Below are 25,774 nucleotides of genomic sequence, written 5' to 3'. Positions count from 1 at the left end.
GCTGAGGGGAGGGAGGGCTAAAGGGGGGATCTGAAGGGGGAAGGGGGCTGAGTGGGGGGTCAGGTTGGGAAACCCTGATGCCTGTGTGGTGATGGGGGGATGACCCATTATTTGAACGTTGGTGGGAGGATGTCCCTCTTTGCTGAGGGGTTGGTGATGTTCCCATGGACCAGCATACCAGGTTCATGTTGGTGATTACCAACACCAAAACTCACCCGGTCCAATTCCCACTGGAGAGGCAGGTGAATGGCAGGGGGCTGATGAATGGGCCATCAAACCTACTAATTGTATTGCAATTAGCATATTTGCTTAATAATCGGGTTGCCGGCGCTGATTGGGACCGGCGGAGTGGCCAGGTGAATCCTGATGGCCCCCATGCCGGTAGGAATTCTGATTTTTGGCTGAAGCCCCATCCAGCGGGCCATTGGGATTCCTGCTAGCGGCAAACAGGGCCGGTGAATCTCCCCAAAGTGTCATTTTAGGCGAGAAATCGACACGATTCCCATCGGCCTCGGCAGCACAATCCAGGCACAATTTTCAGGTGTTATAGTTCAGTTTGAAACTCCTAAGTGTTTTATAGAGCCTGCCTGAATCATAAGTTTTGCATCTTGAATTTGGCTAGGATAAGCATGATATCTTTCATTTCAGGTATGATTCAAAAGACCCACTAGGGAGCTTTTAACAAACAAAATTTATTGAAGAATATAGTTAACATGTGTAATAAGAAAATGAGCAAGAACGTTTATCAATTACAAACAAGAAACAAAACAGCCACCATAATGTTTAACAAAGATATCTAATGTGTTCCAATCAAACCCTTGCCACAGACAAAACCCTTTAAAACAGATTCAACACAGCAAAGTCTACTGCTCATGTAATAATGGAAATGGAGTCCTTTGGTTGAAATCTGCAGTTCTCTGGATTCACTCCAAACAGTTTGAAGAAAAGGCAACTTCCCAAAAGACCAGAGATACTCTAGTCTCGTCCCCAACAACAGCAGATTTTCACCCTTCAGGAAAACAAGATCTTGTTTTAAGCTAACCAACAGAATTTTCAAAATAACAAAGAGAGAGAGGGAAAACACTTTTTTTAGTTTGCTGTCCCTTCTAAAACTAAAACTCAAACCTGCAGCTCCAAACTGAAAACTAAAAAAACTGTCCAAAGACACATGACCGCCCTCCGGACAATGCAGGATCGCAAAACAAATCCCAGAGTAAACACAAACAACCCCATTTAAGCCACTTAAGTAGCAATAAAAGGAAATTTGCAGTCAAGCCAGCAGTAATAGCATCACTGAAGCTGTGAGCTAAGAAATCATGTTTTTTTTAAAAAAAACCTTTCTTGAAGGTACACTGATGTCACAAGGCACTTAGACAAATTTATTTTCCCCACCTGAAAAATGCCATGCCTGAGGCATAAAGCATCTGATTCACCCAACCAGGGTCATCTGAGCCCTGCATTTAAATTGCTCCACAGTACTTGCTCTCTTTCAAGCCAGGAGGATGGCAGCGAGGAGACCAGCTCCTAGATTTATGGAGGATGCCCTCAGCCATTTGCTGGACACCGTGGAAGAGAGGTGGGCGAAAATATGCCCTCAGGCTGGCAGGAGGTCTTCCAGCAAGGTGAAACATCTGCTAGTGAGACCATGGCAGCACTGGTCAGTGCCAGCAGCCTGACCAAGAGAATGGGTGTGCAATGTAGGAAAAAGATGAATGACCTATTACAATCAGCCAGGGCAACTGCCCCCGGTCTCCTTTCTGAACATCCTTCCGTCGCCCACCCCGCCTAGCCACCCCCCCCCCCCCCCCCCCCCCCCATGAAATGTCACCTTGATCTCACATGCCACCACATCTTAGGGCCCAGCACCTAATATTCCATAATATTCCACCAGAATCCTCACACCGCATCCACCTGCCCCCTCACGAAGGGGCAGCGCTCCAAAAGCTCGTGATTCCAAATAAACCTATTGGACTTTAACCTGGTGTTGTGAAACTTCCTGCCATACTTTAAAATGGAAGACCTGTAAAAATGGGAAATGAGAATACTGGTCTGAACTGGTCTTGTATACTTTAAAATGGAACGTCAGTAAAACTGGGGAAGAATATTAATCCAAGCTATTGGGCACCGTTGGGAAATTGGCAGGAAGGCAAGGCACATTCCAAATTCCACATTCCACAAGTCCATTCCCTGTCTTACTTCACCATCATACATGTCCCGCCAGTCTGCCTCCCTACACCTCACCATAGGACTGGTCAGATTGACCCCAATATATTTCTATGTGGCTCATTTGTGAACCTTTGTTTCACATCACTCCTGCGGAGTGCATTCGGACATTTTATTGCATTGATGATGCTATACAATGTTGCTTTTGCTGTTGTTGTATGTAACTACCCAGTTTTGGCACAATTGAGCAACTGAAAGAGACAGGAAGTTGTCAAGAAAGTCATGGAATGCAAACAGTCAAGTGTACATTGAGACACACCCCAAAAGTGGATGAAGTATGAAGAAATGCAACAATTGGGTCTGGCTAGTATAAGCTACACCATTATGCTTCTGAGAGTTCTGAATTCTAGGGTTCATCAAGCATCTATTTTAGAAGCAGAACTCACAATGAAACAAAGTACACGCATTCTGAAGCAAAATAGTAAGTTAACTTTTGTAATCATAATCCAGTTCCACAGTACAGAACTGCATCTAATCTAGTACAAGATATCACTGACAGAGGCCACAGGATGTGATTATGAGGAACAGTGGCACAGTGGTGTAGTGCATGTATTTCAGTATGTAAACAGCTTGAGGAAACCTTAATCTTCCGTTAGCTGCTGTGAGAGTATCTGACGCTGACCGTGACACTGGGCATCAGAAATGGGAAGCATTCAGTTCCCCAGCAGTGCAATCCTTCCCATTCCTTCAACAATCTCAGAGCACCCGAGGGGTCTTACGCTTTGAAATGTCGTCACTGTTACAAAGCCAGGAACGTTGGAGCCAACTGTTGCGGAGGAGAGAAACCCAGCAAGAAAGGGGCCAAATGGGCAATGTTCTGTGCGGTCAACAGTTAGCTAAATGAAACTGAGTGCAACTGGAAACTCTAGAAAAGCTGTAACGGTGTGCATCATGCAGGAAATTCAGGCTCTGGGGATGTGGCAGTGTAGTGGCAGTGTCAGTGGGCTGAATAATGCTCTAGGGACCAGGGTTCATATCCCACCATGGCAAATGGTAAAAATTTGAATTTGATATCGAAAAATCTGGAAATAAAAGTTTAATGATGACCGTGAATCGATTGTCGTAAAAACCCATCTGGTTCACCAAAAAAATCTGTCATCCTTACCTGGTCTGGCCTATATGTGAGTCCAGATCCACATCAATGTGGTTGACTCTTAACTGCCCCCTGAAATGGCCGAGCAACCCAGCCATGAATGACTTTTCTTAAAAATCCAGGGCATTCTGCATCTATTACCTAGCCTTTTTCTAGTGGTGCCCCACAAGGCTGTGTTCTCAGCCTCCTACTATATTCCTTATGCACCTATGACTGTGTGGCCAAATTCCCCTCCAATTCAATTTTCAAGTTTGCTGACGACACCACCGTAGTGGGTCAGATCTCAAACAATGACGAGGCAGAGTACAGGAATGAGATAGAGAATCTGGTGAACTGGTGTGGCAACAATAATCTCTCCCTCAATGTCAATAAGACAAAGGAGATTGTCATCGGCTTCAGGAAGCGTAAAGGAGAACATGCCCCTGTCTACAGCAATGGGGACGAAGTAGAAAGGGTCGTGAGCTTCAGGTTTTCAGGTGTCCAGATCAACAACAACCTGTCCTGGTCCCCCATGCCGACACTATAGTTAAGAAAGCCCACCAACACCTCTACTTTCTCAGAAGACTAATGAAATTTGGCATATTAGCTACAACTCTCGCCAACGTTCACAGATGCACCATAGAAAGCATTCTTTCTGGTTGTATCACAGCTTGGTATGGCTCCTGCTCTGCCCAAGACCGCAAGAACTACAAAAGGTCATGAATGTAGCCCAATCCATCACTCAAACCAGCCTCCCATCCATTGACTCTTTCTACACTTCCCATTGCCTTGGCAAAGCAGCCAGCATAATTAAGGACCCCACACACCCCAGACATTCTTTCTTCCACCTTCTTCCTTCGGGAAAAAGAGACAAATGTCTGAGGTCACGTACCAACCGACTCAAGAACAGCTTCTTCCCTGCTGCTGTTAGACTTTTGAATGGACTTACCTTGCATTAAGTTGATCTTTCTCTACACCCTAGTTATGACTGTAACACGACATTCTGCACTCTCTCGTTTCCTTCTCTATGAACGATATGTTTTGTCTGTATAGCGCGCAAGAAACAATACTTTTCACAGTATGTTAATACATGTGACAATAATAAATCAAATCAAATCAAAAGTATTTATAGCTTGCAATGTGTGGGACATAACGTTCAAATCCCCATCACAGAACAAACTGTAATGGGGAAGTCGGGGGGGGTGAAGGGGAGGGGGGGTGGCAGTTAGGGTTAGGGATGGCAGTGCAGAACTAGAAGCTGGTCTGCCCAGTAAGATGATAAGGAGTCCCTAGATGGGTGCAAATGGGCCCCAGAGGGAGGGAGTTGTGGTCAAAATCCTTTAAAGGACGAAGCTGGAGCTGAGGTATGGCTGGGGACCAGCAATCATATTGCTTCCCCCACCCCACAGCCCTTCCCCCCAACTATCATGGAATACAAGTGCTAGATTCTGAAGTCATAACCATAGTCACTTTTGTGTTCATCGATCCCCTGAAGAGCCTTCCCACTAACCCCCAAACATTGCACTGGAGAGCAACGGCCACAAGAAATAGGAACAGGAATAAGCCCCTCAAGCCTCCTCTGCCATTCAATAGGGACATGGCTGATCCGACATTCCTCACGTCTACTTTCCTGTCCTTTCCCCATAACCCTTGATTCCTTTACTGATCAAGAATCCATCTATTTCAGCCTTAAATATACAGAATGACTCTGTCCTGACAGCTCTCCGTGGCAAGGAGTTCCAAAGACTCACAACCCTCTGAAATTCCTCCTCATCAGTCTTAAATTGGCACCCTTTTATTCTGAGACTATGCCTTCTGGTCCTAGACTCTCCCATGGTGGCACAGTGTTGAGCACTGAGGCCTCACAATGCCAAGAACCTGGGTTTATTTCCGGCCTTGGGTGACCCTCCGTGTGGAATTTGTACATTCTCCCCATGTCTGCATGGGATTCCTCCAGTTTCTCCGGTTTCCTCCCACAGTCTAAAGATGTGTTGGATGGATTAGCTAAATGTGTAGGGTTACAGAGATGGGATAGGGGAGAGGGCCTGGGTAAAACACTCTGTCATAGAGTCGATGCCTACATGATGAGCACTGTAAGGGTAATATGAATCATCCTATCATCATTTACCCTGTCAAGCCATTAAGATTCCTATATGTTTCAATGAGATCATCTCTCATTCTTCTAAATTCCAATGAGTAGACTCCCAATCTGTTTAACCTTTCCTCATAAAACAATCCCTCCATACTGCGGATCATCCTCATGAACCTTCTCTAAACTGCCTCCAACGAAATAATATCTTTCCTTAAACAAGGGGACCAAAACTCCTCAAAGTGCTCCAGATGTAGTCTCATCAGTACCTTGCACAGTTGCAGCAAGACTTTCCGACTCTCATACTCCAATCTCCTTGAAATAAGGGCCAACATTCCATTAGCCTTCCTGGTTACCTGCTGCACTTTTGTGCTTAGCTTTCTGTGTTTTGTGCACAAGTCCCCCCAAATCCCTTTGTGTTGCAGCTTTCTGTAGTTTTTCTCCATTTAAATAATACCCCATTCTTTTGTTCTCCCTTTCAAAATGAACAAATTCACATTTTCCCACATTATACTCCATTTTCCAAAATTTGGATCATTTACTTAACCAACCAACAAACTATTTGTATTCCTCTCGCAACTAATCTTTCCACCTATTTTTGTGCAAATTTGGCTACAGTGCATTCACTTCCTTTGTCCAAGTCATTAATATATATTGTAAACAGTTGCAGAGCCAGCACTAATACCTATGGAACTCCACTGGTTACAGTTCGCCAACCTGAAAAGTAACCCCTTATCCCCACTTGCTGTTTCCCGCCAGTAGCCAATTCTCTATCCATGTCAATATAGTACCTCCAACACAATAGCTCCTATCTTATGACTTAGCTTTTTGTGAGGTACCTTTTCAAACACCTTCTGGGAGTCCAAATACAACACTTCTACTGGCTCTGCTTTATCCATTCTGGTTGAGACTTCCTCGAAAAACTCTAATAAATTAGTCAGACATGATTTCCCTTTCATGAAGCCATGCCGACTCCATTTGATTCAATTGATTTTCAAAATGTACTGCTATTACTGCCTTAATAATTGATTCCAACATTTTTCCAACAATAGATGTTAGGCTAATCAGCCTATAGTTACCTGATTGTTGCCTCCCTCCCTTTTTGAATAGGAGTGCCACATTAACAGTTCTCCAATCCTCCACTACTTCGCCAGAATTCAAGGATTTTTGGAAAATTACAACCAATACACCCTCTATCTCTGTAGCTATTTATTTTAGAATCCTAGGATGCAAGACTGCAGGATGAAATCATAGAAACCCTACAGTGCAGAAGGAGGCCATTCGGCCCATCGAGTCTGCACCGACCACAATTCCACCCAGGCCCTACCCTCACATATTTACCCGCTAATCCCTCTAACCTACGCATCTCAGGACTCTAAGGGGCAATTTTTAACCTAACCAATTAACCTAACCCGCACATCTTTGGACTGTGGGAGGAAACTGGAGCACCCGGAGGAAACCCACGCAGACACGAGGAGAACGTGCAAACTCCACACAGACAGTGACCCAAGACGGGAATCGAACCCAGGTCCCTGGAGCTGTGAAGCAGCAGTGCTAACCACTGTGCTACCGTGCCGCCCTGAGGGGCTTATCTGCCTTTAGCCCCATAACTCTGTCTAATCCTACCTCCTTAGTGATGATGATGGTACTTAATACCTCCCCCGTATTCTTTAGTATTAATGGGATGTCTGAAATATCTTCCACCATAAAGACCAATGCAAAATATCTTTTTTGATTTGATTTGATTTGATTTATTGTTGTCACATGTATTAACATACAGTGAAAAGTATTGTTTCTTGCGCGCCATACAGACAAAACATACCGTTCATAGAGAAGGAAATGAGAGAGTGCAGAATGTAGTGTTACAGTCATAGCTAGGGTGAAGAGAAAGATCAACTTAATGCAAGGTAAATCCATTCAAAAGTCTGACAGCAACAGGGAAGAAGCTGTTCTTGAGTCAGTTGGTACGTGACCTCAGACTCTTGTATCTTTTTCCCGAAGGAAGAAGTTGGAAGAGAGAATGTCTGGGGTGCATGGGATCCTTAATTATGCTGGCTGCTTTGCTGAGGCAACGGGAAGTGTAGAAAGAGTCAATGGATGGGAGGCTCCTCTGTCATTTATTTGTTTTGTTCCCCATAACTATCTCCCCAGATTCATTTTCTAAGGGGCCTATGTTCACTTTGACCTCTCTCTTCCTTTTTGTATACTTAACAAAGTTCTTATTGACAGTTTTTATATTCCTCATTAATTTGCCCTTGTAGCTTATTTCCACTCTCTTTATTATCTTTTTAGTCCTCCTTTACTGGAGTCTAAATTTATCCCAGTCAATGTTTTCAGTTCAACTCACCTGACTACATTCTGCTGATATTCCAGACCTGGTTTTCTAATTCCATATTGGACTCGATGTGCTAACTCTGGGTGGAATTCTCCCCTCTCGCACACTGCGGGTTTGCTGGCAAGCGGAAATGGAGAATCTAATGGAAAAAGTTAGAAACCGCCCCCCCCCCAGCATGAAATCACTTTGCAATTCTCCCAATGGCTGGTTAATGGTGTGTCTGTCTTCCTGCAGCCTGGAGGTGTGAACACCATTTGTATTCATTTGCAGCTCATGAATGCTTATTGTAATATCTGCCCACTGGTATCCCATCAGGTCTTCCAATCTTGTATCATACCAGTGGGAAATTACGTCAGTCTAAAACTCCATTGCTAAAGAGTGGCGTATACAAGGTGGTCCCCAGCACGCAGGAACTTCAGGGTGAGGGCAACAACTTTCTGCCACAGTGCCAACTGTTCCTGATGCACTGTTCACCATTCTGCTGGGGAGAACCAGTTCCTGCCCTCCATCTGCATGTTGAACCAATCTTCATGGACAGCATCATGCTGCTGGATCCATGGACCTTCCTGTGTCACTGAGTCCAGGGTTGGGGAGTACAGGCATCTTCTTCCCCCGGGTGCCTTACGGCTGTGTCTGTCTGGACAGCGCTCTGCTGCAGGACTTATGCAGCTGCCTTAACAAAGGTCCAAAGTTCAACTGGGGATGGGGTGCAATGTGAGACCGGGGGAAGGGTGAGGGAGGCTAACAAAGACTTGGGGGGGCGGTGGGGGGGGGGGGGGCAATGTGGAAGGAGAGCTGTGCAAGGTGGGTGGAAGGGCACGGGTTCACAATGGCAAGCAGAGGGGCAGGAAGTGGATGAAGAAGATGAACAATGGAAGGCAGAGGGAAGACCGAGGAGAGGGAAGCTGTATCCTGACAAGATTGCATGAAAAGCTCACAAACAAGCGGGTCAAAGGGATATCACATTGGGTTTGGGGGGTGGGGGGGCCGGTGGTTGAATCAAGGAGCAGACTTCCTCTTGCTGACATCCTGCATGGTCTGGTGTAGACAGCTGGGCCGGAGGGTGAGTGTGAGAGTGACGGCCTGGTGTTTAAAAATGGCGCCGGGACCTTTGAACCCCCAGCTTACAGCAGGCGGACAAATCAGCTATCGGCCCAAAAAGAGATTGGGAGGGGAACTCACCTGTGCATAATTAATGAGGTTCCAAGCACAGAATCTGGTGCGGGCTCCCACCATTCTGGCTAATGAGAAACGTGTCGCCGGAGCCACCCGCCACCACACTTTATGTCAGAGATGGGAAACTCTACCTTCTTTGTCTGCCTCCACCGACGCTGTCAGATCTGCAGAGCTTTTTCCAGCATTTTCCATTTTTATCTGTTCTCTAAGTGAGTCCCAGGCAGGATGACTCCACCATCGGTAATATTTTGTTTCTTGAACAATATACTTTGTACATTTGGCAACAGACTCTGTATATGCTTCCAAAGTTTATCCCTGATGGTGACAAGCTCCCCGTTCACTGGGGATGGGCTCCCCCTGAAGGCTAGGGCAGTGAATAAGCTGGGGCATGCAGTACACTTAGAATCATAGAAACCCTACAGTGCAGAAAGAGGCCATTTGGCCCATCGAGTCTGCACCGACCACAATCCCACCCAGGCCCTACCCCTATATCCCAAAATATTTACCCGCTAATCCACACATCTCAGGGGCAATTTTTAGCATAGCCAATCAACCTAACCCACACATCTTTGGACTGTGGGAGGAAACCAGAGCACCCGGAGGAAACCCACGCAGACACGAGGAGAATGTGCCAACTCCACACAGACAGTGACCCAAGCCGGGAATCGAACCCAGGTTGCTGGAGCTGTGAAGCAGCAGTGCTAACCACTGTGCTACTGTGCCGCCCGATATATATGTGTCTTTATATGCCCTGTTTGTGAACAGAACTCCCACTTACCTGATGAAGGAACAGCACTCCGAAAGCTAGTGGCTTGTACTACCAAATAAACTTGTTGGACTTTAACCTGGTGTTGTGAGACTTCTTACTGTGTTTACCCCAGTCCAATGCCTGCATCTCCACATCCTAGGTGTTAGACCAATCATGAGGATTCTATGTGCTACCTGTGTGCTAGGGGAATTTCACAGTAACTTCATTGCAGTGTTAATGTAAGCCTTACTTGTGACTAATAAATCAATAAACTTAAACCTATAAACTTTACCTTCTAAATGATTGTATGATGGAAGCAAATGAGAGCGACACTATCTTTGCAGAAATATGTGTTGTTACAATCAGCAACAGAAATAAAGGTCTTGATAATTCAGCATAGGGCGAGTAATGTATAAGACGTGAGATAAATCTCCGACGTTCAAATAAGCTTTGTGGGATCCCTTTGAATCGAAATCTCCCAGTTTGCGAATCTGTGATCAGTGTGATTGATGGGAGGGCGGGGTTGGCAGCGCTTTTCATAGTGGAATGAATGATTTACTTGCCTTTGTGACCCTGAGAAGGCTGTCTTAAATATTGTTTTGTAATCGTGCCTGCAATCTGACATTTCGTTAATCCTGTCCGCAATTACACAAAAAGTGGGGGTGGCTCTTTCTCTCTCTCTCTCTCTCTCGCAATATTGGCGAGCAGTTGACTGTACGTGCTGCAGTGTGTTTCAAGGAGAGGCAGACTGGAATCCTATCCTGCTCTCGCCTCGCCACCTTTTTCTTCACATTGCACAGCAACAAGAGAAAGAAGCAGGAAAGAGGGTGGTGAGCTCTTCTCAGCCGCGTATCAGCCACAATTTCAAGTGGAAATGCTGAGGAGGAAGCTGATCCAGTGAGTCAGAGTTTACAAAGGTAGGAAGCTCGGGGAGAAAAGGTGTTTGTGCTCTTAAAGGTAAGGGCTGGAATTTCATGCATCTCTCTCTCTCTCTCTCTGAAACTGAAACGTGTAAACTCAGCAAACTGAGCAGTCATTCTCATTTACAAACTTCAGAGTTGGTATTGTCGAGTCAGAGGCGTCAAGCATAAATCTTCAGCCGAATGTTTTGCAGTGCTCATTAAGTCAAGTGCTTGCCTGTATTCAGAGCTTAGAATGATGATTTTGTATTCAAAATTTACTACTGGGAAATCACGAAGTTGTAGCAGATGAAATATGATCCAGATCAGTCACACTTTTTTTTAATGTTAACTCTTGGGGCATTAAATGTTGCTGTCGAAATTCATAGGAAGATCCACAGTTTGGACTGTGGTGAGTAATCTAGAAATAAACAGAGCACTGTCATGTCTCTACAGCTGATATTAGTGTAATATTAGACTAATCTGGCAGTGAATTTGTTCTGGCAGTGAATTTGTTCTCGCAAGATAACTAATCTTTAATTAAATTAAAACGAGAAATATCCTCACAGGATAGGAGGAGAAACGAAAGACTGAGTCAAATTGTGCCCCTCACTGACACACCACTTTTCAACGACAGGTTGAGATATACGATGCTGGTTGCCCAGTTACTTCCTCGGGCCTTTATCGTGCAGTGCTGTGAACTTTTAGCAGAAGGGAAAATACTACAAGAGGAGGGAGTTGGAAAAATGCTGCAGCATTGGAAAGATGACAGGAAATTAAATTGGTAGAATAATGTCACCAGTGTGACACTTTGTCTGTGTATCTTCACTCACGTTTCTTTTATCCGGCCCTTATTCTTCAGTGTTTGTTTGTTTTCCCTCCACATTTTGCCTTACACTGTATATTATTTTGGCTTGTTCGTTGCCAAGTCTCCTGTAGCCAACTGGCAGTGGGGCTTCTATCTCTATTTCAATAATTTGCAAGTCAAACTCAGTCTGGTGTTCAATGAATGTTAACACTTGCACTTCCTCCCTCAGATTGGCAAGCAGGGTGAGGAAGCCTGGTGCGATTTTTTTTCCCACATAGCTAGCCCAGGGATGGCAAGAAAGACAATGTGCCCAGGTCAGAGTGGGTGGGGTGGGTGGGGGGGGGGGAGGTGGGGGGGGGGGGAGAGGTTCTCTGGCAAGGCCAAAGGTTGTGGGCATCGTGCATTGATTTAATCATAGCGAGTTTGACTTGAATTTTTCCGGTTCAGATTTTCTATGTCACCAAAGGAAGGTCAGGAGAATTCAACAAAATATTGACTCAGAAGTATACCAATGTAGATAGAGTACTGTGCTCAGACTTGAAGCACTTACCCAGAATTGAATTTTTGGAACTACTGAAAGAAATTCTGAAGTGGTTTTAAATGACTGGCTGGATTACAAATATTACAGTGCTTCTCGAACTATCTTAACAATTGAAATGATCTGATTTGCCTTTTACCTGGCTTCACAGCACAGGAATCCGTGTCATGCAAAATAGTGTGCAATTGCTTGAAGGTGTCTAACCTAGGTGAAATGGAGTAAATGAGATAACAGCTTTCGATCTCTGGGAGCAGCTCTGCAATTTCACAGGGACCACCAGAGTTGGCCAGCTGTGGCTACAATGTACAGTCCCTGCACATGAAGCTTACTTGTTTCTGCCCACTGTCCTTTTGCTTTGTTCTGTCCAACTGAATCTCATAGAATCCTACAGTGCAGAAGGAGGCCATTTGGCCCATCGAGTCTGCACCAACCACAATCCCACCCAGGCCCTTTCCCCATAACTCCAGGCATTTACCCTAGCTTGTCTCCCTGACACTAAGCAGCAAGTTAGCATGACTAGCCCACCCAACCCACACATCTTTGGACTGTGGGAGGAAACCAGAGCACCCGGAGGAAACCCACGCAGACACAGGGAGAATGTGCAAACTTCACACAGATAGTGACCTGAAGCCAGGAATTGAAGCTGGGTCCCTGACACTGTGAGGCAGCAGTGCTAACCATTGTGCCCCCCCCCCCCGCCCCCCCGTGCCATGCCTTCCGTCCTTTCTTGTTTCAAATAGCATTACATCTACTTCTTTTGTGACAATATTTTTTTCACAGTTGTGTTCATATTTTGCCTTATTTTTGCAGAGCAGGGTTAAAGTTTATGACTTAAATTGCACCATGCCCCATTACCCCATCCAGCCCTCTGTTAGACAACCTATTCTGGCTCCTGATCATTTTTAAATTGTCACCCTTGTTTTCAAATTCCTCTTGCCTCGCCCTTCCCTATTTCTGTAACCTCCTCCAGCCTACAACCCTCTGAGATATTTGCATTCCTCCAATTCTGGCCTGATTTTAACTGCTCTCCACATTTGCAGTTATACCGTCAGTTGCTCGAGCCCTAGATCCCCCACTGACCTCAACCACCCATCCAGTAGCCCTCTCTGCCTCTCTCTCTGTCCTTAAAACACTCTTTGAGACCTAACTCTTTGACCAAGTGTTTTGCCATTTGTCCTACTATCTCCCTTTGTGGCTGAATATCAAATTTTGTTCGATAATGCTTCAGTGAAGTGGCTTGGGGTGTTTTACTATGTTGAAGACACTTTGTAAATGCAAGTTTTTGTAGTAGTCGATTTTCGGATTCTTTTGAAGGCCCTTTCTGCAATTAGTTTAAATTAGGTACTTATTAATTATTAACTAGACCTGTGCTTAGTCTCCAGATTGGGACCAGTCAGTGGATTTATTACATTGGCATTTTACCCTGCATGTTTCTATTCCACTTGCTGTCTTCATCACTTAACAAGAGAGTGTTTTGTTTTCTCTTTTTTGAATTGAGTTTTCTTGTTCAGCTGTTGTACTAAATCTATTACTTTCCCTTTTTTCAAACCTTTTCAAATGTTTCTGAGTTTTCCCTGGAGTTTCTTTTGCTGTCGAAAACTTTGGGCCTAAATTTCTCGATAATTCCCTATTTTGTCGACTTTTACAAACTAGTCAAAGCTTTCTTTCTCTCTCTCTTAATATTTTCCCCCTCCTAGTTTACTGACTCGTGCAAGGTTGCGTATCTATCTGACCTGACATCAGGGATAAGTCATACCTTTGTACCGGTCTCTACAACTTTCCTGTAATATTTGTACAAATTTACAATTAATTGCTTCAAACTTATGCAAGCAATTAGAAATTGCTGCTTTTGTATATTCCAACCATCTCAGCTGTATGGTCCACAGTCTCACAGCACCAGAGACCCAGTTTCAATTCCTGGCTTGGGTTACCATCTGCATGTTCTCCCCGTGCTGTGGGTTTCCTCCGGGTGCTGCGGTTTCCTCTCACAGTCCGAGAGACGTGCTAGTTAGGTGCGTTGGCCATGCTGGCCATGCTGATTAAAAACCTCTCCCTTTGCTCCTATTGTCACCTCAGGCAGCATCATTTTCTGTAAGCTCGATCGCAAGTCATGAGATCTGGTCCTTTGGCACCCAAAAAACATCCTGCAAATGCACAATTTCTACAGAAAAACTCAAACCTGACACACACGACAGGAATTCACCCTTATACTAGATTGTGATCTGAATGCAGTGTACAGGAAGAAGCCATTCAGCCCATCCAACTTGCCCCAATATTCACATTCCAAAGATAGGGGAATAAGATAAATGTGCCTGCCATTCCGACTCATTTACCCTTGTGGAGTGAGTTCTTTGTTCATTTTGGGCCATTCGTCTGGGTGAAGTATAACATTGAAATATGAGAGAAATGAGTAATTTGCTCCATCGAAATCCGCTGGCTGGGCAGGCCAAATATTAAAGAAAATGTAAAGTTTGAGAAGGTAAATAAGATTTGATTAGATTGCCGCAGTATAAAGTTTGCAGTGAAACATCAGGTCAAATAATGCGTTGCATACTTAGGTTTATAAAAATAAGTGACTCAGCATGGAATTGTGCAAGAGTCAACAAGCAAGGTTCCCTGGAAGATGTATAGCAAGAATAACGTAGTCAGGCAGTAAATAAATGATTCCTATCTTTTAGCTGATCATTAATTAGTTTATTTTTATACAAGAATTGTGCAAAATGCAGATATTGAATGAGTGAGCATTTGGCACCTTTTTCAAGGCTTTTAAAGAGTACTCGCCATCATAATTATTGTTGAAAATAATACATTTCTTCGTCAGAAATGTTGTATTTGAATAGCACATCCTCAGGGTGTGCCAATGTGCTTCATAGACAATATATTTTCTTTCCCATCAGACTTTCCTGTTATGGAGGCAAACAAGCATAGCCAATTTTCACAAAACTTCAAGTGACATAAATCACACATTTATCTGTTTTTGATTGAGGATAGTTGTTGGCCTAAACATCTCGCTGTTCTGAAAATAGTGGCATGAGATCTTTTACATGCACCTGCAGAGGCAGATGTGTCCTCAGTTTCGTATCTCAGTTTAAAGACAGTTGGAGCATCTCCAACAAGAGACAACAAAGACCGGAATGATGGCGTTGGCTGTTTTCTAAGCTTCATCTCATTTTTAATGAGAAGTTTCCAAACTGACTACAACTAAATTCTTCACGTAAGCTTCAGGATCTTAAACACCCTCCATTGTATCTTACAGAAGTGATCATGATCACATCACTGTGATAATGCTCTAACACCGGATAAAGCTTCCAGAACTTTTTTAAAAGATAGTGGAAATCAAAGAAACAGTTTTGTTTTGACATATTCATGTTGACTATTAAGTGAATAAAGCCCGTGACTCAGGAAGGCGTCAAGGAAACGAAGAGCACAATATATTACAATTAAAGCAACCCAAAGAACAAAGAACAATACAGCACAGGAACAGGCCCTTCGGCCCTCCAAGCCCGTGCCGCTCCCTGGCCCAAACTAGACCATTCTTTTGTATCCCTCCATTCCCACTCCGTTCATATGGCTGTCTAGATAAGTCTTAAATGTTCCCAGTGTGTCCGCCTCCACCACCTTGCCTGGCAGCGCATTCCAGGCCCCCACCACCCTCTGTGTAAAATATGTCCGTCTGATATCTGTGTTAAACCTCCCCCCCTTCACCTTGAACCTATGACCCCTCGTGAACGTCACCACCGACCTGGGGAAAAGCTTCCCACCATTCACCCTATCTATGCCTTTCATAATTTTATACACCTCTATTAAGTCTCCCCTCATCCTCCGTCTTTCCAGGGAGAACAACCCCAGTTTACCCAATCTCTCCTCATAACTAAACCCCTTTTTCATTTCCTCTGGAGTGAGATGCCTAGGCCAACAACTCAAAAACAGACCAAAGCGTGATTTAAATCACTTGCTGTTGTCAAAATTGGCTGCCTTGTTTGCCTCTGTAACAACTGAAGAAGCAAAAACTTTTAGAGTGGAACTTTTAAGTCCAGAGGAGATTCTTGATGAGCAGTTTCAGATGAACAACCAGTTATAAACTCCCCGAGCAATGAGGAGAATATTCCCCCAAGTTCCAGTGTTAGTAATTCCAAGCAATTTCTGCTTCTTCCTCAACAAAAACAGAAAATGCTGGAAAATCTCAGCAGGTCTGACAGACTCTGTGGGGAGAGAATAGAGCCAACGCTTCGAGTTCAGATGACCCTTCATCAGAACTGGTCAGAACTGAGAGAAAAGAGAATCATTGGAGATTTATACTATGAGGGTGTGGCGGGGGGGGGGGGGGGGGGGGTGGTTGGTGGTGGAATGGGACAAAGGGAATGTAAATGAGGATACAGAAGGCTGAAAAAGTGCTAAATAGTGCCCATTAAGTGATTAGAATGGTTGAAAGGCAGAACAGAGGTGCAGATTGTTAAGGGCTGCCTGAGGATTATGGCAGTTGCCCTGAAAGGGGGAGGGAGATGCAAGAAGAAGAGCTGGAATGGAAAGTGGAAAAATGGAAGTGAGAAAGAAGGATGATAAAATGGATAAATAGGATGAAACAAAATGAAATGAGTTAAACGGAAACGGGGTGAAGGTGGAGGGGAGAGTTCATGCTCTGAAGTTGTTGAACTCAGTGTTCCATCCGGAAGGCTGTAAAGTGCCCAATCAGAAGATGAGATGTGTTCCTCCAGTTTGCATTGGGGTTTCCTGGAACATTGCAAAAGGCCAAGGACGGACATGTGGGCAGGAGAGCAGGGTGGTGTGTTGAAGTGGCAAGCAACAGGAAGGTCTGAGTTCTGCTTGTGGTCAGACCAAAGGTGTTCGGCAAAGCAGTCACCCAGTCTATGTTTGGTCTCTCTGATGTAGGGTAGACTGCATTGGGAGCTTCTTCTTCTTGGATTTTATTTCTCTTTTTGTAAAAATGCTCCTATGCTTCATTTACAGCAAGCTACAAGTGCTTGTTATTTATACTGGGCGGCACGGTGGCACAGTGGTTAGTACTGCTGCCTCACAGCGCCAGAGAGCCAGGTTCAATTCAAGCCTCAGATGACTGTCTGTGTGGAGTCTGCACATTCTCCTTGTGTCTGGTATGGAAGGGCTTAGATATGAGGAGAGATTGGGTAAACTGGGGTTGTTCTCACTGGAAAGCCGGAGGATGAGGGGTGACCTAATAGAGGTGTATAAAATTATGAAAGGCATAGATAGGGTGAACGGTGGGAAGCTTTTTCCCAGGTCGGTGGTGACGTTCACGAGGGGTCATAGGTTCAAGGTGAGGGGGGGGAGGTTTAACACGGATATCAGAAGGATGTATTTTACACAGAGGGTGGTGGGGGCCTGGAATGCGCTGCCAGGCAAGGTGGTGGAGGCGGACACATTGGGAACGTTTAAGACTTATCTAGATAGCCACATGAATGGAGTGGGAATGGAGGGATACAAAAGGGTGGTCTAGTTTGGACCAGGGAGCGGTGCGGGCTTGGAGGGCCGAAGGGTCTGTTCCTGTGCTGTATTGTTCTTTGTTCTTTGTCTGCATGGGTTTCCTCCGGGTGCTCCAGTTTCCTCCCACAGTCCAAAGATGTGGGGGTTAAGTTGGTTGGCCGTGCTAAATTGCCCCTTAGTGTCAGGGGGACTAGCAGGGTAAATACTTGGGGTTACAGGGATAGGGCCTGGGATTGTTGTCAGTGCTGGCTCGATGGGCCAAATGGCCTCCTTCTGCACTGTAAGGATTCGATGATTCTATGAATACTTGTTAATTACTTTCCAGTATTCTAAGGAAAGTTATTTTCAATAGCTCCGGCAGGCAGGGAAGGCATTCAGTCTTCATTATGTATTCATACCAATAGTTGTTTTTTTATTGGCATCATGGCCTAAATTTACCAAATAGTTAGTGTTAAAATACTGTTCTAGGCCAAAGAAAACAATTTGATAACTATGCACAACATCTGGTCTACATCTGTATGAACCTTAATATATGCTTCCATTGATCAAGAATGTGCTATGATTCACTGGGCTTTTGAAATCTTCAACAGTAAATTGCACTCAGTATTTCACTAGTCATCTCAATCCAGAGAAGAGTCATAAAAATTTGCACGTTTGGAGATTTGAGCATTTTCACTCCCACTCACTTTTTGAGCACGGTGACACAGCGTTTAGCACTGCTGCCTCACAGCGCCAGGGACCCGGGTTCGATTCCCAGCTTAGGTCACTGTTGTGCGGAGTTTGCACGTTCTCCCCGAATCTGCGTGGGTTTCCTCCGGGTGCTCCGGTTTCCTCCCACAGTCTGAAAGGCATGCTGGTTAGCTGCATTGACCTGAACATGTGCCGGAGTGTGGCGACTAGGGAAATTTCACAGTAACTTCATTGCAGCGTTAATGTAAGCCTTACTTGAGACTAATAAATAAACTTTACTTTACTTTAATTTATTGGATGTGCACATCATTGGCTGGACCAACATTTATTGTCCAAGCCTAAGTGGCCTTGAACAGGGTGGCTTGCTAGGATATTTGAGAGTCAACTACATTGCTGTGGATCTGGAGTCACATGTAGAGACCAGGTAAGGATTTCCTTTTCTAAAGGACATGAGTGAACCAGATGGGATTTTATGACCGTCAACAATGGCTTCATGATCATCATTAGACTTTTAATTCCAGATTTTATTGGATTCAATTTCATGATCTGGCGTGGTGAGATTCAAACCCAAGCCCCCAGAACATTATTCTTCGTCTCTGCATTACTAGTCCAGTGACAATACCAGTGCACCAATGTCACCCTCTTCATTAGTGAACATGGAAGTGCACTCACTGGGTGGGATTTTCCGGCCACGCTCGCCCCAAGACTGGAAAATCCCACCCGAGGTAAACAAATCTTTGCATGCTCCGTGTCTGCCTGCTATGATTCTCCATGGTGTGTGGGATGGGAACATTCTGCCCATTATTACTGGCAGTTGCTGTAATTACCTTCAATCTCTTGACTTCCAAACAGCACCAGCATGGAAGGTGGGACTGCCTCTAAACTCTGACTTCTGTGCTTATTATACTCAATTATGCTTGACCTCATGTGCTTTATACAAACCTCTCTGGTTTCAGTCCTGCAGAGCAGTGTGGTACAGAATAGAGGGAAGATCAAACAAATTTGAAAATGCCAAGAAGATGTACCAAAGATGGTGTCCTATCCTTTGTGAAACCTTTGATAATTGAGTAAGAATATTGGAGCATTGAGTTGAAAGACTTAAGTATAGGCCTCAAATTTAGGCCTTAAGTATAGGCCTCAAATTTAGGCCTTGAGTATAGGCCTCAAATTTGTCTAGTTTATTTGAAGGGAACACATTGAATGGAGATGACTTTCCGTACAGTCGGATGTAAAATCAGGAGATGAAATATTTGACTCATTTTTTCACACCACCTAACAAAATTGCCTTGGAGATATAGCCCTCGAGGCCAGTCACCTTCTCTCCTCGAAGAGATAGCGTGCAAGTACAGGAAGGAAATCATTTCAAATGGTGGATGATTCTTCTTTTAATAGAAACTAGAAGCAGGAGTAGGCCATTCAGCCCTTTGAGCCTGCTCCATCATTCACTTTGATCATGGCTGATCATCGAATTCAAAATCCTGATCCCCTCCTTCCCCCCACATCCCTTGACCCCTTTAGCCCCTCGAGCTATATCGAATTTCTTCTTGAAATCAGACAACGTTTTGCCCTCCACTACATTCTGTGGTAGTGAATTCCACACTTTACCACCCTCTGGGTGACGAAGTCTCTTCTCACTTCAGTTCTCGAAAGTTTGCCCCTTATTTTCAAACTATGACCCCCTAGTTCTGGACTCCTCCACCACTGGGAACATTCTTTCTGAATCTACCCTGTCTAACCCTGTTAGAATTTTATACGTTTCTATGAGATCCCCTCTCACTCTTTTAATGTACAAATGTGTCAAATAAATAACACTGTTTTGACAGATTCAAAAAGTGTGAAGTTCCGTCCCTTTATACACTGTCCAGAACATCCGCACTTCTTTTTCTGAAATGAAAGCAAAATACTGCAGGCGCTGGAATCTGAAACAAAACTGGAAAAATGCCAGAAATGTTCGGCAGGTCTGGCAATGTCTGTGTAGAGAGAAAATACAGTTAACATTTTGAGTCAGTCATACGGACTCAAAACGGTAACTCTATTTTCTCTCTCTACAGATGCTGCCGGACCTGCTGAGCTTTTCCAGCATTTTTCTGTTTTCATTCTCTTCTTCTGACACAGGATGATTCAAGTTTAATCACAAGTGTTGGAACCAGTCATAAGGACAAGAGCTGAATCATGTCTGTGGTCAAAATAGCCAAAGCTCAGTTCATTTTGCTTGCTTCCAACAATTTCACAGTGACCTGCCCTTTGAGAAAATGTGTGGCAATGCACAGGTGCAACAAAACAAAGTTCATAGAATCCCTACAGTACAGAAGGAGGCCATTCGGCCCATTGAGTCTGCACCGACCGCATCCCACCCAGGCTCTATTCCTGTAACCCCACACATTTTCCCTGCTAATCCCCCTGACACTAAGGGGCAATTTAGCATGGCCAATCAACCTAGCCCGCACATCTTTGGATTGTGGGAAGAAACCGGAGCACCCGAAGGAAACCCACGCAGACACGGGGCAAACATGCAGACTCCACACAGTCAGTGACCCAAGGCCGGAATTGAGCCTGGGTCCCTGGTGCTGTGAGGCAGCAGTGCTAACCACTGTGCCACCGTGCCACCCTTAAAGTAGCGACCTTCAGACCAGAGTTAATTCTGCTCATGGAATTTTTACATTGCGTTACCTTACATCTATTGGTTAAAATATCTACTCGGTTTTTTGGTGGTATTTCATCTCTCCTCGGCTTTCTACCTACATTGTGGCAAACAAGACATTGCAGTTGTGTGGGACAGATTAGACAGACCAATGGGCCTTTCCTGGCTATTATAGTACATATGTTCATGTCCTGTTCTTAGAAATTGGCTAAAAGTTATTTGACTCCTGCTTCCTGTTCCAGTGATGTTCTGTTTATCTTTGGTCAAGGTGCAAAATCCATACTCTATGTAGCAAACTAATAAGTGATCTGTGTAGTCGAGATCTGTATCTTTCACCAATTTTGTGCAGCAGGCTAGAAAGGCTCACAAAGTTTAAGACCACAGTTGACTTCCAAGTTTCTGATTTGCATGTAGCCAAATGTCAGAACTGTGAACACTCATTGTTACTGATTAGTAAGTGTTACAATGAAAATGCCACTGCTCAGTGCGAAAATGTTGTACTTTTAACTGTGCACTTTAAACGGTAGAATAATCATTTCAGCACAATGTTCATTTAATGATAGGAACAGAAGAAACAGGAGCAGGGGTAGACCACTCGGCCCATCGAGCCTGCTCTGCCAGTCAATAAAATCATGGTTGACCTTGGACTTTAACAGAAAGAGTCCTCAGAGCTGAAGACTAAAGTAACTGGTGTATAGTCAAGATTATCCATGCAGACAAAGCCTGCGTTAAAGTCAAAACAGAGAGCTAGCATATGAACAAATTAAATGCTAACCTGTCACCAATTAGCACCTCATGCACTAAACATTTAATAATTACTGATCTGCAGTTTTTTTCACTTGAACAATTGACATGAAAACTGACCATATATGCAAGCTGACATTGTCACCTATAAACTGAGAAAGGTCCGCTTTTTTTCTTGTATACAGGACTTGCTCATTAAAGGGACATGTGCTTATTAAACAGGCCTTTCAAACATTTTATTTTCCTGCAGCGATTCACTTCCATGGTGGTGCCACCAAGTAATTTGAAGTAGTTTTACATGACAGTAAACAAATAGAGTGGCTTCCCAAACATGTTGCAGTGGATGTCCCTTTAATTACCTAGAACTGATAAAATCAATTTGACTATCTTGGAATGGTTGACATGTTTGTTACTGCCATCTAGTGGCACTTTTGATGGACTGTCATCAAAGGTGGGCAAGGCATTGACAAGTCCCTTCACTCTACAGACCTTGTCAGGGCAGCTGTTTATCTCTGACTTTTTTCAACTTTACTTTCAGATTTCCAGTGCCAAATGTTATGGCCTTTAGTGTTTTTTGACCCTACTGAGCAGGATTGAAAATAGATCTTGAGGCACAGATCAGCAGAGCTGTGAAAAGTCTGATTATTTCAAGAAGAGTTTTTGTGGCAAATAATGGCCTGAATAAAATCATTTTAAAAATGGGTTTTATTTTAGCAGATCAACCTTATAATAGGAACAGGATGTCAACTCTCTCTCAGAAGGATTTTGTTGCCTACTTTTTAAAAATTGCCAGCGCTGGGTGGTCAGCCAACAACCCTTTCTTAGTTTTTGGCTCCTAAACTTTGGGCTTTCCCAACTCATGTGGTATTCTGAGCATGTCACATGCCAATTCCATTCCTAAAGCGTGCACATGGTCTGACCATATGCCATCTCATGGGGTTAACCACTTTTAACACAACGCCTGTGCCAGCCAGCACCTAGTGAGCTGTAGCACCAGAATGGCACTCAGGATGGCGGTTCAGTGGGTATTACACTCGGCTCTGCAGTAGAAGGTCAAGGGTTCAAATTTGCATAGTCTTGGGCACAAGGCACTCTAGTGCATTTCAGAGTATTGCCCTGCCGGAGGTGCCTTCTTGCAGATTAGATTCATACAATCCCCATATTTTAAAGAGAAGCAGTTGGATCCTCCCTAGTATCCTTGCCAATATTCAATCCTGAAACCACATTGCTAAAACAGATTTATCTGGTCATTATCAGATTGCTGTTCATGGAACCCTGCCAAGTGCAAATCAACTGACTGCCGCATTTCCAACATTACAACAGTAACTGCATTACAAAAGTACTTTGTTGGTTGCAAAGTGCTTTGGGAAGTCCTAAGGTAATGAAAGGTGCTATAAAAATGCAAGTTTGTTCCTCTTCAAACCCTCAAGAGACCCACAATATATAACAAACTAAACGCATTTTTCAGCTGAAATGTTGCAAAATTCCAACTAATTACCACGGGCAGCAATTTGCATGATGATATCAGAGTTCACCCTTAGCTCAAGTAATTGGTTTTGTGATGACTTACTGGATGCAGTTTCTATTGAAACAATGACAGGAATTGAAAAATGAGACTACCACCACCAGCTCCTGCTCTCAGTGGCTAATGACAATTCTCAGGATCAATTTTAGTATTGGAGGCTGGGCTTCCTAAGCTCAAAGCAGGTTTGAAAGTAAATAACTATTTGAGGTTTAACACAGGAGAATTTAAGCACTCATAAAGCTGGAGTTTTTAATCAGAGGGAAAAATGAAAAAGAAATCTACAGAAGCGAAACACAAGAGAAATAAATCACTTTTTCTTTATTGGCCCTTTCTTATGTACTTATATGTTGTCTCTTTTACCCTGATTCAGCCCTTAAAGTGCTATTCTGTATATTAGTTATAGATACATTGTCCATGGAGTTTCTCACATAAAATCTGATGATATGTCCTTTTAGAACAGTAGTGCCTGATATGAATGGGCTACCCGCAAAGTGTGTCCCAATAATGTTTTTAAGATAACAAGTATTTGTTTACAAATATTAGTAAAACTGGAGAGCATGCTGCTCATTGCAGAATCTGTCAGTCCTTGGCAGGAGCTCATAGAGTGGAATAACATCACAGAGCATGAGGAGAATAGGGGAAGACAGAAGGAGCACAGAGAGAGAGCAGGAGCACAGAGGGAACAGGGGCACAGAGGGAGCAGAGGCACAGAGAGAGAGCAGGAGCACAGAGAGAGAGGTGGAGCACAGAGAGAGAGCAGGCGCACAGAGAGAGAGCAGGGGCACAGAGAGAGCAAGGGCACAGAGAGAGAGCAGGAACACAGAGAGAGAGCGGGAGCAGAGAGAGAGAGAGCGGGAGCAGAGAGAGAGAGAGCGGGAGCAGAGAGAGAGAGCAGGAGCAGAGAGAGAGAGCAGGAGCAGAGAGAGAGAGCAGGGGCACAGAGAGAGAGCAGGGGCACAGGGAGAGAGCAGGGGCACAGGGAGAGAGCAGGGGCACAGGGAGAGAGCAGGGGCACAGGGAGAGAGCAGGGGCACAGGGAGAGAGCAGGGGCACAGGGAGAGAGCAGGGGCACAGGGAGAGAGCAGGGGCACAGGGAGAGAGCAGGGGCACAGAGAGAGAGCAGGGGCACAGAGAGAGAGCAGGGGCACAGAGAGAGAGCAGGGGCACAGAGAGAGAGCAGGGGCACAGAGAGAGAGCACAGAGAGAGAGCAGGGGCACAGAGAAAGAGCAGGAACACAGAGTGTCCAAACAAGCGCTGGAGTGTGGCGACTAGGGGATTTTCACAGTAACTTCCTTGCAGTGTGATGCGCGTTATCACACACGAGGCTTGAGATGCTCAAGGAAATAAAGGCTTTTATTTACTATTACAACGAAGCTACCATATATAGTACACGATCCCAGACTGAGGGGTCCCAGACAGAGCAGTGACCTTTATACCTCTCCCAGGAGGCGGAGCCCGACTGGGATGTACCATAATAACTATAATACAGGTGTAACAGCCCAACCCTAACCCCAACAGCAACAAGTAGAACAACCCATCCCTAACCCCAACAGCAACATATATACATACTCGTAGTACTGGCCAGACCCTGGCTCAGTACTCCCTAGTGGGAACCAACGATGGTTCACCACACAGTGTTAATGTGAACCTATTTGTGACACTAATAAATAAATAGAGCAGGAGCACAAAGAGAGAGGAGGAGCGTCCCTCTGGTCACCACACCTTCTCTTACTCTAGACCATGGCATCAAAGGTGGTTATTCACATTGCACACCCATAGGACTGGCTCCAAAGAGCAGATTTCCTGGAAACTCTATACAGCCACTCAAGATTCCATGGACCACAAATCTGAGACACGTTATTTTGGAAGATAAGGAGCCTCTGTTCGATCATGTTACACAATGAAAATGGTGCTGGTGTTAATCTCAGTGTACTAAGTGTACAATATGATAATCCAGAAAGGAAACGAGACTCTTGATGCTATATTTAAACATACAAAATGCAGAGATGTCAGAAACGTGCTCCACAGAATCACCGAGTTTGCAACTAGATGATGATAGCTGACAAAATGTGAGCGTAGAATGGGAAATTCTGTTGCTGACAGTCAACCAAATATTGTGACAATAAGTGAGATTTATGGACAAGAAATGTGTGTCAAACACAAGAGACTGAATGATAAAAATAGATGTAGAAAGGGCAGATTCATATCCGCATCGATTTATACTTAGTTTATAAATATATTTCGCAATCAGAAAAGACTAATACCAGTCAGGCATTTTGGAAATAAAGGCACTAATTTGCCAAATAATAATGAAGGATTTTGTGAATTTCAAGCACCTCATTATTCCATTATAATGTGGACTATTCGGCAAGTAAAGACACAGAAAGAAAAATTCCCCTCTATTGGTTACATAAAATCCCAGCCAGCAATATGGTTCAAGTCTTGCAGGCTGTTTCTCCTAATCTGTGACAAACCTGCACATGTGGTGAAGTTTACCTGTTGTCCTAAGTCTCTGATGGAGGAGCTTGTGGTAAACCACTGTTAGTTTATTGCCTGTGTGTGTGAGACATGCCTGGACACGTCCCTGCCAGCCCTTCCCGGGACTCCTCCCCCCCTGGTCCAGGTTTATACCTGGACCCCCCCTGGTCCAGGTATAAAGGCGACTGCTCCCTACCCCCCTGCCTCAGTCTGGACCAGTTCATCGGCATGGGTGTGCTCCAAGTCTTTTGCTAATAAAAGCCTATTTGTTCTTGCATACAAACTAGTCTTTACTTGATTGATGGTGCATCAGAGCTGAAACCCAAATACATATTCTTGCCTTCTGC

General features: G+C 44.4%; 1 protein-coding gene across 2 annotated transcripts in view; it reads left to right on the top strand.

Moving 5' to 3' along the window:
* The first annotated feature begins 10,334 nt into the window (after nt 1-10,334).
* The window catches only part of LOC144492980 (cysteinyl leukotriene receptor 1-like), a 42,212-nt gene continuing 26,772 nt past the window's right edge, over nt 10,335-25,774 (top strand). The window contains exon 1 of one of the 2 annotated variants that reach the window (XM_078211719.1): nt 10,335-10,560. The gene's annotated coding sequence lies outside the window, so the exon portion shown is untranslated. Of the gene's footprint in view, nt 10,601-25,774 lie in introns of both variants that reach the window. The other variant, XM_078211721.1, reaches the window with a different exon arrangement.

Source organism: Mustelus asterias, chromosome 4 (assembly GCF_964213995.1).
Source record: "Mustelus asterias chromosome 4, sMusAst1.hap1.1, whole genome shotgun sequence".
NCBI lineage: Eukaryota > Metazoa > Chordata > Chondrichthyes > Carcharhiniformes > Triakidae > Mustelus > Mustelus asterias.
This window is presented reverse-complemented; position numbering and strand designations above follow the sequence as displayed.